Raw genomic sequence first — 12,354 nt, 5'->3', positions numbered from 1 at the left:
GTTTGTTCTCAGTTTGAACAAGCCTTAATAGGGCAGTGTAACTGTGTACTGTGATTGGAAAATCTGGACTGTAACCAAGTACACAGAGCAGGTACCTTTTCAGTTGGTTATCGTTCTGTAAAACATCTTCTTTGACAGCGTTCTGGTTGTGAGAATCACTTCAAATCCTCACCTGAATTTCTGTAAGGAGAGCTCAGATTCATATAAAAATAATCTCTTAGCAGGCTAAGTAAAATGACTTCAGTGCACATCAGATAATTCATCCTATTTGTAATGTTCTGGCAGCGGGTAGCACCATGGTAACAGCAAGTATTATGGCTTCTCACTCCTGCAACCTGACAGCTGTGGTGTGAGGATGTTTGCCTTTGGTACATCGTGCACAGTGCAGGCATCTGTAATGGGTTTCATTGCTCCATTAATGGAGGATAAGAGTCAGCACTAAGGAATTCAGTGTGCTGTTGCGCCGTGACTACAGTGAATAGTATATCAGCCAAGGGCATTTTTATCTTTTGTTGTTTAAAAAGAACAGAAATTAGAAGCCTAGAGGCAATTGGTCTCTCTAGGGTTAGCAAAGCCATGAATCTCATAACTTTTTGTTAACTGTAGTTTTATTAGTGTTAGCAAACTACTGTATAGAAATGCAATAAGGTCCCTCTAGCCCCAAAGTGGTACTCATTGTGCTCCAAGAGACACAGGCACTGATCGGATCAACATGTCTATAATGATGTCTATATATATTTAGTAACTGGTTGTTTGGGATCTGACTGCAAGCATGTGCTTTTGAATATAACTTTGCAAAGCATGTAAGAAAAGCACAATTGATAAATCAAATTTACTTCTAATTGCAATTTGGAAGAAGTTAAAAGCATGGTGGGCCCATTGTGCTTGAACGACCTACAAAATTAGAGGGAAAAGTTAATGTGTATTTTCTTGCAGTCAGACTATGAAGAATGCCAGGATGAAAAAGGAATGTGCAAACAACTTACTGGGGTGGGTATTTCATGCTTTTCTAATAGATGAGGTAGTCTTAGTTAATGAAGTTGGAGGGAGGTTCATGGAGCTGAAGGCATACTTTTAGCTCTGCATGTCATGTTTGTCTTTTGTGTTAGCCAAAGTATTTCCATAAGCCATATGGAAGGTGGAGCCTTTGGAGGCCTTCAGGTGTTGGTGTTCAGTGGCTTCTTTTGACCACTTTGGCTCAAAATATGTAGCCAATGGGTAAAAGCATCTTGTAAGTCCTTCTCTATTACATAGCCAGTTTAAGTTAATTGCTACAGGCTCCAGTAGAAGTGATTCCTATTTCTATTAGTCACAGGACAAAATTGAGATGATTATGCATGAAGAGAACTTGTAAAGACTAAGAGAAGGCAGAGCTTGGATTCTGTAACATATATACTTGCTTTGAAAACTGTTCAGAGTCAGTATTTTTCTTGTAGATCTGAATCCTTTGCTTAAGGGCATATATCAGGTATGTCCTTTGTGTTTGATATCACTGTCTGAAGTGACCTGAACCCATCCCAAATACTAACTTTGGAAAAGTTTAAACCAGGAGCAAGATCAGACTTTGATCTTGTTATGACTAGTAATGATGATTTACATGGCACTGGAAAAGATCCAGTCTGTAAGGATATCACTGAAATGCTGAACTTGTCTTAAGAGTTGCTGAGGACCTTTGAGATCAAGTAAGATGGAGATACCATTTTGGTGATGGAGACTTTTTCTTGTATTCTTTTTTCAGTTACTTAAAGCAGAATTAGAGATGCTTCCTTTGAGATGGTATAGCGATTGGTGTAGCTATACACAGAGGTATTTGAAAGAGCTGAAGGAAAGTTTGGGGTTTTTTTGCATGGGACACTGAAGATTCAAAGAATAGCCAGAACAATGCAGGGTGATAGACAAGATGCATGTGGAGACATATCCTTCTTGGTGACATTTTCCTCATTGTATCTTAAACTCAACTTCTAGCTCCAGTGTGGCCTTACCCACAGCCACACTTCCTTCAGAAGTAAACCTGCTCCAACATGGCCTTACCCATGCCTGCAGTCCCTCTAGGGGTGTACCTGCTCTGTCATGGGATTATCCATAGCCATGTGCTTTGAGGTGCTCTAGCATGACCTCATCTACAGCCACTGATGCTTTGAGGTGTACCTTCTCCAGTGTGATCTTATCCTTGGGCCACAATCCCTTCAGAGGTACACCTGCTGCACCACAGACAACTATGGACACAAACTCTTCAAGATGTACCTGCTCTGGTGTGGAATTATCCATATTCACAGATGCTTTGGTGTGGACTCATCTACAGGTCAGTCTCTTCAACTCAAGCTCACACTAGAGTTCCAGCCTGTCTAGTACAGCAGCACAGAAACAGCAGTGATGCCTTGGCCATCTGCCAGCCCAGGCACATCACCATTGCTCTTATCAGTGTTCCCAGGCACAGCAGAGTCAGATAAGCTGTACAGCACTACAGCAAGCAGTGAAAGCAAAAAGCAGCTGCTAACAAGGACTAGACTCTAATATCCAGTAAGGCAAGCAAGCCCCATGGCAAGCACAGGAGTCTGCCAATTAATAGCTAAACAGCAATAACTGCTATAAATCTGATCTAGCACACTTCAATCAAAGCCATCATTGTCTTGAACCCTTTGAGCCCCATGTTGGGCACTAAAAAGGACTGTTGTGGTTTAACCCCAGCCAGCAGCTGAGCACCACACAGCTCATTTCCCCCCCCCCCCCCCAGCAGTGGAGTGGTGTGTGAAGCAGAAAAGGTCTTGAATATGTGTAAGCACTGCTCAGCAGTAGTGAAAACATCTGTTATCAACACTGTTTTCAGCACAAATCCAAAACATGCCTTGTACTAGCTACTGTGAAGAAAACTAACTCTATCCCAGGCAGAACCAGCACAATAAGCTTCATAGATCTTAAAACAGCCAACAATGTCCTCAAAAAAACTGATTTCTGACCTGAGAAAAAGCCTTATTACCTTGCTGTACCATTGAGGCATGTTCTGGCAGCAGTGGCCAGTTTAGATGTCACTCATGTTTCAGTTCACAACCATAGTATTTTGGGGCTGAATATTTTTTAAGAAGCCAATTCCTGGAGAAAATTCCTGACAAACAGCTGTTTTTTGAGCTATTTAAACATTTAAGAAAGAACCTTTTACATTTGGGCATTCAGTTTGGCTTCAGGTATATGCATTTGGCTTAATTTTCACAATTAACCCTGAGCATCCTTGATAAAATTGTCTTTTGGAGCTGAACTGTCAGACAGCCTCTTCTTGTAGCAAACAGATTTGTCAATTTCCAACTTGAGAAAAGGTCCTGCAGAAAAAATGAAAGCAGGATTGGGGCAGCTCTGAAGGTAAATTTGACCTCATTCCTTCTACCCAGCAGTCCAGAGGTAAAACACCAGCATAACTCCATTGAGAGTGGAGAGAGAGGTCTGGACAGATTGGACAACTGGGCAATCACCACCTGCATGAGGTTTAACAAGGGCAAGTACTGGATTTTGCACCTGGGAAGGGGCAATCCTGGCTATACATACAAACTGGGTGATGAGATGCTGGAGACCAGCCATGCTGAAAGGGACTTGAGGGTCTTGGTCAACAGCAAGTTGAACATGAGTCAACAGTGTGCCCAGGCTGCCAGGAAGGCCAACTGTATCCTGGGGTGCATCAAGCATGGCATTGCTAGCTGGTCTAGGGAAGAGATTGTCCCACTCGACACTGCACTGGTGAGGCCTCACCTCAAGTACTGCGTGCAGGTTTGGGTGCCACAGTACAAAAAGGACACAAAACTATTGGAGAGTGTCCAAAGGAGGGCAAAAAAGATGGTGAAGGGTCTAGAGGGGAAGATGTATGAGGAGAGGCTGAAGTCCCTTGGTTTGGTCAGCCTAGAGAAGAAAAGCCTGAGGGTAGACCTCATCATGGCCTACAGCTTCCTCACGGGGGGGAGCGAGGGGCAGGCGCTGATCTCCTCCCTCTGGTGACCAGTGATAGAACCCAAGGGACTGGCATGAAGCTGCGACGGGGGAGGTTTAGGTTGGGTATCAGGAAAAGGCTCTTCACCGGAGAGGGTGGTTGGGCACTGGAACAGGTTCCCCAGGGAAGCGGTCACAGCACAGAGCTTGACTGAGTTCAAGCAGCATCTGGATAATGCGCTCAGTCATATGGTCTGATTTGGCTGGTCCTGTGTGGAGCCAGGAGTTGGACTCGATGATCCTTATGCGTCTTCCAACTCAGGATATTCTAGGATTCTAACTAAAAATCACCTTTGGGGTGCATGCTGTAAATCCAGCCTTTTACAGTGCTGATGCCTTGGCTGAGCCCTACCTTCATGTGGTTGCTTGACAGCCCTGTGGAATCTGCTCCAGTGTTTCCTGGAGACCAGATCTAGCATCTTCTGCTCTTTCCTAATTCAGACACAATTTCTGTAAGCAAAATTTTTGGAGACCACTGAGTAAAAACACTCAGGCATTTCAAAAGTGCTGCAGTCAGGAGGGGTTAATCGCGGCTTAGGGGGACATGTCCAAGCTCCCTTTTGCCTTGCTCTAGACCTGTTGAGCCTCATGGCTTACATACCATGTTTCTCTGGCTCCTCTGGCTGCAGAGTGAACTTCATGCAGTGGAGGCATAATTGGATGCCACCACACTAACAGCAAGGTACTGTGCCAGGGCTGCACAGGCAGCCCCTTGCCATACCTGGGAAGTGGTGGGACTGGGAGAACTGGGTTGTCTTCACCACAGCCACTGGCTGGGAGCTTCTGATGCTGGCAGGAGAGACAGACCTCATCCCTTCGGTACGGCTGGCCCTTTGCTGTGGTGGCACGAAGGACAAGGCTGTCTTTCTGGAGAAAAGACCCTTCCTGCCAGACTGCTGCCTGTGGGGAAAGCTGGGCCCTTCTTATTGCAGTGATGACCATGAGCTCAGTGTGTGTGTCTTCACCTGTGAATACAGAAGCTAATATGAATTTAAGTGTGGACATGTTTCTATGTACTTATTGCAAAGATAATTGTTCATAATTCCCGTAACACCATGAATATGTGCATTGACATGGGACTCACAAGATTTACTATCTGGCGAGGTGTTGAACTTGCTGTGTTGCCATTCAAATGAGTCTCCAGTGGACGGCAGAGCTAGACCCCGAGTAAAGGTGGAAAAGTCAGGGTGGGAGCTTGGAAGGAAGAGGACAAAAGGCTGGTGACACAGTTTGGGTTACTTGAGGATAACATGTATTTCACTGGTGAAATTGGGTGTTATCACTGTGAATGATCAGCAGGATGGCTGTGGAAGGACGCAGAGACCTCAGTAACAGCACCTGAGGGGCTTTGGTGTGGGTGCAGTGGAAAGACGAGAGGGGTAGGGACATGGCTGACAGCTCTGGGTGTGAGAAGGGGTGAAGGGGGCTAAAGGAGCTGGGGATAGGAAGGGGCACCCCTGTACCGAGCCCAGGGGGTGAGCAGGAGGGGACGCGGGGAGGATAAGGCTTTTGGCAGGCAGGGTTTTCCGGGCTGTCAGCCAGCCGTTCCTGGCAAGCTGAGCCGCTAGAGGGCGGCCCTGCTGCCCGACAGCGGGAAAGGACAGAAATCAGCTTTTCCGAAATTCCTCTCGCTGCGGGGCTGCATCTCTGAGGCCTTGTTGCAGGGTGCAGCTGCAGCGCAGGGCCCAGTGCTGAGAGGCGCAGGGCCTCTGCCTCATGGCTTCTGCGGACAGTGCTGCTCCGCGCGCTTCACCAGCCACGGCTCTCGGCAGGGCTTCCCCGTGTTTCCCATCGCCATCTCTTTCTATGGCCACAGCAGTCTGTGCATGCGATGTGGATCCCAGTAAGAAGGAGAATCCTCCTTGATCCTGAATTATAGACCCTTGCTTTCCACAGGACAGAGGTTGACCCTTTCTTCAAATCCCAAACAAACATACGTTCTTGTGAACTGTGACAATGTGATTGCTGTGCAACAACAGAGTGCTTTAATATTTTTCTGAGACTTCTCTCCACTGCTGCTGCTCAAATTTCTTCTGACATCCAAACAAGATGCTGCTGTTAATCTTCCATAAATAGCTAGCTGGGATACTGGATATTAGTGGGTTTAAGCTAAAATCCTTGGAAATGTTCACATTCAGCACAGTGGCTTTTTCCAGCTACAGCATGAGCGTGCACCTCAGAAGATAGAGAGAAGATGAGCTGTGCCTCAGTGGGAGCACGGGGGAGGGTGAGCAGAGTTCCTGGGGACACGATGTGTCCTGTTCTTCCTTCTCAGTAAACTCCCAGCTATCAACAGAGACACCGATGTGTGCCTGTCCCTGCAGCGACGGATGTCCCTGGGACTGTTGCAGGGAAATCCCAACTGCAGGGCCCTGCAGCCCCTTACTGCTCTTACTTAGAGCAATACAGGGCTCTGCAGCCTGTGGGGTAATGTGGCCAGTCTGCCTTCTGAAGCAGTTTGGGCAGGTGTGAGCCGTCCGTGTGGTGAACAGGTCCCTGCTGGGGTCTGAAGAGCAGCACATCTGCACAGCAGTGGTAGAACGGCCGCTCCACGTGTGGGTGAATCGTCTGGCCCAAGAGGGACAGGCAGTGTCAGACCTCAGCAGGCACAAACAGCGCTGAGCTGGGATGTCCCCGTCAGGGGTATCAGCTTTCAGTGGAACTGTTTCCTCAGCAGGAATATTGTCTTTGGCTGTTGTTCCAGTGCAGGTTCTCAAAGTCTCTATGACTCAGTTTTGGAATGAGAAAAAAATCAACAACAAAACCAAGCTTGAATCAGTTATTGTTTGGCTTCAGTTTTCTGTAAGCCAGGTAAGCAGAACCATTCCAGCTTCAGGAATCAATAAACTAACATCATGTTTAGCTAATCTATCATCTTGTTGTTTAATCAAATACAAGGTGCTGCTGGAATTTATTAGTTCAGAGGGTTTTGCATTTCATTCAGCATGGTAGCAACCTCCTTTTAAAAATCTGATTAGCCAGAGTTGGGGTTCTCTGTACCTGCTGCTTGTGGAAACTCCAAGCAGGAAAAATAAGTTGTGATTCTCTCTGACGGATTCTGTTCATTTTCAGGGAATGTACCCCAAGTTCTATTTATCTAAACATATCCAGCAGCAAACGGTGAGTGACGGTTTCTTTGCTCTGAACCTCTTTTCAGCTTGAAAGGTTTGTCCATACAGTTGTCTTCCTAAGGTCCTTGCCCATCACCTTCTTTCTTGAAAAATACACAACCCTTGAGAGCTCTTTTTAGCAGCTGCATGATCCTTTGCTTGGAATAGAGCCTATTATGTTTCATTTCCTGGATTTTGTGAAGGAGCTTATAAATTCTTTTAAAGTATTTAAAATTGTCATTTAAAGTGTCCCATTCTTATGAAACCAAGACTTCTAATTCCCAAGCTGACTTACAAAATCTTACTCTGTAAAACTTAGGAATGAAACTTCATTTTGTAAATGCAATGTCCCCTGGTTCCAGAAGTATGCTGACCTATCAAAGCACGTGTGAGAGAAAAAAATCAAAATGAAAATGGAAACATTCTTGTGGGAAATTGATTCTAACAGCACAGCACTTTTCTAAGAAAATTATTCCACTGGAAGAAGTTCAAAACTTGCAAGTTGCAACCAGGTACTTGGATTTTGCTTTTTACCTTCTACCCAGTCTCACCCTAGCCTTTTTTCAGATAAGAAGTTCTCAACAGCTTCTTTCAGTGTTAGTAAACCTTTCTCTGAAGTGTTTTGTTCTTCTGTGCCTGTCTTCCCACGCCTTATTCTGAGTTTCTTTTGAAACTAGGAAGGATCTGGAAACGCTTTGCATTGAAATCTAATTGCCTCGAGGAAGCTCATATTCTACTTCAGTTGTGTCCTGGTTCCCCAACCTGGTGTATGTGACCCTGCTGTGACTCTTAAGTCTTTTGCTACAGTGCTTTGCTGCTTTACAGATTGTTCTTGGAAGAAGCAGAGGGGCAAGGGCCTTTTCTAGTGCTGGAACTCAGCCAGTTCTGTTTGCCCTTCTCCAGATTTTTTTTTCTGTTGGAACTAGCATCCTATTTTTAATACAGAGAGCAAAAAATGATTTGTCCTCCTATTAGCTTCAACAGTATGCTTGAAGCAGAGGCCAACTATATTAGGAACCTGATGCACTACCTGTGGAACTGCTAATTCTTTAACTATTTTGCCCTATTTAGGAGCTTGCAAAGTTGGTGGGAATTTGTTACCAATCTGGGATCTCAGTGCCTGCGCGGCTGTGCAGGCTTAAGGGCTGAGAGTTATTTCCTGGTACTGCAACCAGGAATGCAGCATTTTTGTGGGATGGGCAATACTGTCAAATATCTAGAGTATAATTTTCAAAGCTGTCTGTGTGACTTCAGAACCCAGGTTCTATTTTTAGATGTAATTTGTGTTCCTGGAGATACACCTACAAAAGGACCTGGGCCTATCCCCAAAATGCAGGTCCTCAGAACTCCTGCCATAATGCTGCTGAGCTGCGGTAGCAGTAATGGCTTATGGCTCTTCTGTTTACTCCAGATGAATTCTCTGATAAGCATCTCTTTCTAGGGAAGCAGCTAGAGTCTCATTTATCCCTAAGCCCTGCTAAGATGTTCCTTGGCCTCCTTGCTCTGTGGAGGCTGATGTGACAGTATTTTCAGAACAACTTCTTCTCATGTGAGACGCAGGCAGAATAGGATGGTAACTAAGGAGGAGGTGTTGGTGTTTCTATTTCCAATAGCATAATACTCATCTGTGTGTGTGAGAAGCCAGTGTTCAAATATCAAGATGCTTGAGGGGACTTGAAATCTGATCCCAGCTGAGTTATTCTGGAGGACTCTTCTTAGCTGCTCCTCCTGAGCAGAAGCACGCAGGAGGCTTCGGTGTGCCTGGATGGGGAGGGCATGAGCTGCTGGCTTGGTGGTTAGGCTGCTTCTACAAGGAGAAGGCAAACTGGTTAGAAGACAATCCTCTGCACAGTGAAAACCTTCCCTCCTTTGGGCTGTGGTCGGTGAAGAAGCGTCTCTTCCTCTCTGTTCCTGCCCTGCCGATGCTTTCTGCTCTGAGGTTCATTCATTCATGAGGTCTGGATGTCTGGGCCGGTATCCCGAGGCTGGCAGTCTGCAGTGGAAGGGGTTGCTGCTTGCTGTCCCTCCTGCTCAGGGCTGACTCACTTCCTGCCTTCGTAACTCATTTTAAACCTTCCTGTTTTCTTTAACTTCTGTCTGCAAAGCATCTAGTGAAGCCATCTATGAAGCTTGTTACAGAAAATGTACTGTGCTGCCTGATACTACTTTGCATCATTTCTTTTCACTCAAGCTGGCTCATAGGGTAGCAGTAGATTTTTTTTTTTTTTTACTCATTGAAATGCTGCATTCATCTGCGGGAGAGCCATTTGTCACAAGCGCAAGGTGCACGCGAACCCAGGGTTTATCACAGGCAGGAGCGAGGCAGCAGAGGTGCTGCAAGCCAGGGCTGAGGTGTGGCGGCAGATCTGTGTGGGGTCTGACTCTGCGCTGGCTCTCACAGTCTCGCTTTCACAGATGTTAAAGCCAGTCACAGCAAAATAATCAAGAGAGTGATAAACCTGAGTAGAATAACTCTGGCAGGGTTTTAAGACTCTAGGACAGATAATCTGGCTGTTGTGGGGGACCCTGAGCAAAGCTGCAGGGATGGTGGGCTGGTGGAGGGTGCATCCAAGCCCTCTGTGCAGCTATGGAGCAAAATTCTTCCTTTAGGATAAGAAATATGTGCATGTACATGCACTCACGTACACAAACAGACTCTGGGGGGAAGGTTAATGCCTTTGTATTAATCTCTGCAGGCATTTCCTACTGGGAACACTTCCCGGTTTAGAAAAACATGTCATGGAGGGTAGCTGCAGCTCTCCTGTCTTGGCATGTTCCTCCCTCTTTTGTGAGCCCTGTCCAGGAGCAGAGCTCTGGCTTCTGGAGGCTGCACAGGTCATCAGGAACGTGCAGAAAGGCTGTTTCTACCATCCCCTCTTGACTCTGCTACCCAAGTATGCCTGACATAGCTCTTCACTGCTTGCATAAGAGGTACGAGCACTCTGTCCTAATTTATATGCCCATCAGAGTGCAAAATAAGAATTGGCTAATCAAATCCTACCTGGCTTGTGATACGACCATGGCCTTTGTAAATGTGCAACGTGGTCTATGAAAGGTGCATGATTTATAAAGTATTTCCTAGGTTTCTCTGTCAGCCCAATCTCTTTGGAATCAGTGTATTGGGTATTAAAGCAATAAGACTAATCAGTGGAAGAGCTCATAAAATTTGTAAGTCAATTCAGCTTAAAGAAACTTGACAACTAGATGCACAAAAGTAAAAAATAATATATATGTTTGTATAAGGCTCTATATTGTAGAAAAAGACCCACAGAACTTATCTCTCAAGGGAAACCAAGTGAAAGTTTGTGTTTAACAGCGTTGCGGGAGAAATTCCAGTTTCTTCAAAAGTAATGTGGATTTTGCCGTAGTTTTCAATGGAACCAAGCTCCAGCTCCTCTTGGAATTCATAACTCACAGTATTATCTCACTGTCTGTCACACAGAAATACTATAAGCAGGGATGGAAGATATATGAAATCATACAAGAAGTGACTATATGTCTACTGTGCTTTCTGAAGGCTATATTTTTGTGAAAGATATTTTATATACAGGACCTGATTTATCTCTGATGCCTGCATGTTTTATACTGCTGTAAAGATTTTTAACTAGCTTGGGAGAGATCCTGCCTTCTGGGAGGACCTTCCTCCCAGTGAAAGAAGGAAGTCAGAGCATTATATTTATACAGAATACAGTGAACACCAATAAATAAAGCAGATAAGTTGGAACTAGCTGGTGGTGATGATACCGGCACCTGGGCTGTGATTTTATGTCTTTAGAGAGCACTGCATGACCAGCATTGTGTTTCTGATAGTGCTGCGCTCAGGGCTGTAGTTTTATCTTGTTTGGCCTAACATAATATTGCCTCAAGAAATTCCAGCCATTGAATTAGGGTAAGATCTAGACTTCCTGTGTAAAAACAAATTCAAGTTAGTCAAAACTTTCTAGATGAGATGCTAAGATGATAATAACCATCCTAACTGATGTCAGCTGTCAAGAGCAGTACACAGTATATTGTCTGTCTCTTCCCTTAACAGTCACTGGTACCCGCTTTCTTTGCCCCCCCCTTTAGCCTTTGCTTTTGTTTCACATGACTGTCCTGTCATCTTTCCTTTCTAAAGGCCTGTGTAAATGTTTAGGCTTTACTGGTCACTTTTCTGCTCTTGCTTGGAAGATGTGCCGAGGACTGAGGAATGTGATTCGCTCACCGTGGGACTCAGGTTGTATTTAGCTACTTTCTGCTTTAGGTTATCCAGCTATGACACACGCACATAATGAAACCTACCTTTTGGGACCCAAGAAACATGAATAATCATCACTTAAAGAACCAGCAAGGATGTATTGGTCAGCAGGGAACAGATTAATTTAGTTCAGTGTCTTTTACAAAGAGGTTTTTAAACCTGGGGCTAGAACGAGGATGCATTTTGAAAGTTGTACCAGTGAGCACTGCAAATACAGCTGAATCCCAGCCTGAAGTATGACTGTTCCTCTCTTCCTGTGCAATGACTCATGCAAATTCATTTAAGCATCCTTATTGATAAGTCTTACTAAGGCTTTTGCTTCTCCATGCCCAGACTTGACCCAGGGCAGCATCTGAAAGCTCAGGCATGGCATTTTATTAGCCAACACTAGGTCTTTCATGCTGCTGAAAAACAAGATCCCAGTTGTAGATGCTGTCGAAACTTTGGGATTATTTCCCAGCTAAATCTGGACTCAGCGTCAATGGATCTGCCTTCCAGTGTTAATATATTTTAATATGGGTGTTAAAATGATGAGTGGTTTTGTGTCTGAAACCTCTGCTCTTGTGAAATGTATCTTGTGTATTAACCTAGTTGGAGATTTGTAAACCAGATCTTGGGATGAAACAAAAGATGGTACATACTTTTGCCCTGAATATGGACAACCTGAGCTTTTGTACTGACCTGGAGGAATGTGGTTATTAACAGTAAATATCTTCCCAATTTTCCTTTTCTCCAAAGTAGCTGGTCCATACATGAGCTTGTTTTTGTGGTAACCCTTAGGGTCAGTGCAGCAGAAAACATCAGAACTCTTATGAAAAGCATTTGATATGTTTTATGCTCTGGGAGTGGAAAGTAGATTAAACCCTGACTGCTTGCAGACCTGCAGCACCTGGGAAAATGTTCCTAGTTGCTTCCAGACTCGTAGATGGAGTGAGTTCCTCTAACATCTTCAGAAGTTGCTTGTGAAGGAGAACCTCCATGAACATATCCAGGAAAAGCTCCTGGCCTGACTGAGATGGAGACCAGTGGAGTGGG

This window comes from Balearica regulorum, chromosome 14, assembly GCF_011004875.1.
Source record: "Balearica regulorum gibbericeps isolate bBalReg1 chromosome 14, bBalReg1.pri, whole genome shotgun sequence".
NCBI classification, from domain to species: Eukaryota; Metazoa; Chordata; class Aves; order Gruiformes; family Gruidae; genus Balearica; species Balearica regulorum.
Note: the sequence above shows the minus strand (reverse complement) of the source record.